Consider the following 2,408-nt stretch of genomic DNA (forward strand, 5'->3'; position numbering starts at 1 on the left):
CCGCCCCACCCCGCCCTCGCCCTGCGGGCCGCTCCGATTGGTTACACTCAGCCCGCTCCGCCCCAGTCTTCGCGCCCGGCCCCTCCCACCCCCCTCGGGATTGGCTCTTCCCCAGCGGTCTTCCGCGATTGGCTGCGCCCCTCCACTGTTCGCTACCGCTCCGGCCCCTCGCCGTGCCGGAAACGGTCGCCCATGCAAGGGTCCACTTCCTGTTTATGAGCCGGGGAAAGGCGGAGCCGAGAAGGAAGGGGTGTTGCCCAGAAGATGGGGCGGGGCTAGGAGGGTTGGGGCGTTGCTCCGGGAGTTCGGGGCCAGGGCTGGGGAGAGCGGCGCCGGAGCGGTGCAGGGCGGTCTGGCCCCGGGGCCGGATCCAGGCTCTGCGTCTGGGGAAAAGGAGCGCCGGGCCTCCGGGACGCGGCCCGGGGGCAGCCTGGACGGGGCGGAGGTCCGGAGCAGGACGCGCCTCGCCCGAACTCCCGCGGTCGCTTCGCGTCGCACGGCAGTTTCCCCGAGCGTGGGCAAGTGCGGTAAGCAGAAGGAAGACGGACTCTGGGTGGGCTTTCAAACCGTTTTCATTGTGAATTGGCGAACGTTTCCTGAGCAAGCCCGTTTTGCCTGCACGTTGCGTCCTGTCATGGACGGACATGACCGCAGCCACCGTCCCTCCAGAGGCTGGGGCGGATCCAGGGGGCGGCGGGAATGGAACTGGGCCTGGGCGCCGCTTGAGGGGCCGCCGGAGGACACTTTCTGTTGGCCCTCGCGGCTTCCGCGGCCAGCTAAGAGAGGTGCCTCTTCTGAGAGCACCCCCTGCTCCCTCCCAGGCTGCTCCCCACCCGACCTGGGTTGTGGGGAACAGAAGGATTTCTATTAAGTTGTCTCCCCAAAATATGTACCAAACTTAGCTGCTTAAGAGTGACTGTACAATAGGTGATCAGCGAAAGTAGGTCAGAGGTTATTCTCCTTAACATCAGCCATCTATAGTGGCTAGACTATTAGTCTGACTCACCCAAAATAAGACCCTCTCCCTTCTGATAAGGATAATGGTGGTCTGTCCACTTGCAGGAGATACCAGAGAGGGCAAACCCGCCCAAGGATGACCAAGGTTAGAAAGTCCCACTAGTGATTGATTTTAGAATGTACTCCCATGGACCCAGGTTCTGGACACTACAGTTAGTTTTGATTATTCTTCAATATATCGTTTGTTTTAATATTGTTCCTTTTGATGTTGCAATCTGAATTATGGTAACCAGGATGTTATAGTCAATTTTGGTATTGTTTCTTTTATGATAAGGCATGTACCCTATAAGGCATGCTTACTCTGCTGGAAGTTACCAGAATGTTATAATCACGGCTGTCCCCTGTCACGTTCCCTAACCTTAAAGTATAATAACATTAATTTTGCTTTCTGCTTTTGTCTATGCTTGCTTAAGTCTCAGACAAAGGATAAATGAATTTTTCACCTTTAGAGATGAACTGAAAAAAAAAAGATGAACTGAAATGTGGACTCGGGACTGCAATCGAAGAATCGTTTTTAGATCCTAGCTGTCCGGTTATAACCAATACTGTACTCTTCTAAATTTTCAAGCCATAAGAGGGCTGTCATTTATTTGACCCCGCAACACATCCATTGGGGCGCAGGGGGCTTTCCCGTGAGGTCCTGAAGTGATGGGATGGGTCTTGCTCCACACCTGCCTCCTTAGGTGAGCTTAGCCTCCCCCCACCCCCTTCAAATGAGGCAGATTCACAGAGGGAGCCCAGGGATGCTCTTGGATGCACCCAGCCCTTGCACCTGAATGCCAGCAGCAGGGTTTCACTTCATGTAGCAGTGCAGTGGCTCTGGGTCAACCTCAGAAGCCCTGCTCTCGGGACCTTCCTTCACAGCAGAAGAAACTGAGGCCCTGGGGGTCCAGTCCCTTGCCAAAGCCACACTAGTCAGGGCCCAATGAGGGGGACTCATTCGAGACGCAGCTCCCCAGCTCCCTGTCCTCAGGGACACGAAAATATCATCTGAGCTTCCCCAGGCCAGTGGCCTCCTCTCAGGTACTAGATGTCCCTCTGAGTGCTGGCTTTCCTTGCCAGGGGCCTCAGCCTACAGGGCTCACCTCATTGCATGGTCGGTGCTCAAAACCCTGCAACCCATGCCCCATCCCAGCCTCCCCATCGCTCCCAAAGCTTTCCTGACTCCCTGCTCCTGGACCCTTCCTTCAGCACTAGGTTTAAAACATGCTTCCTTCAGGAAATATTTGGCCATCACCTCAGTCACACATCCAGGCTTCACATAGTCGGATACCTTTAAAAAGTCTGATCAAAACAGTGACTTCCAAGGGATCTGCTGGCCAGACCAGTTAAATTCAAGGCAGAGAGGCCAGCTCAGAAGGTTACAGTGACTGCTTTGTGGGGGGAAGATT

The sequence above is a fragment of the Echinops telfairi genome, unplaced genomic scaffold (assembly GCF_000313985.2).
Source record: "Echinops telfairi isolate 266 unplaced genomic scaffold, ASM31398v2 ScPeMD7_7457;HRSCAF=8495, whole genome shotgun sequence".
Lineage (NCBI taxonomy): Eukaryota > Metazoa > Chordata > Mammalia > Afrosoricida > Tenrecidae > Echinops > Echinops telfairi.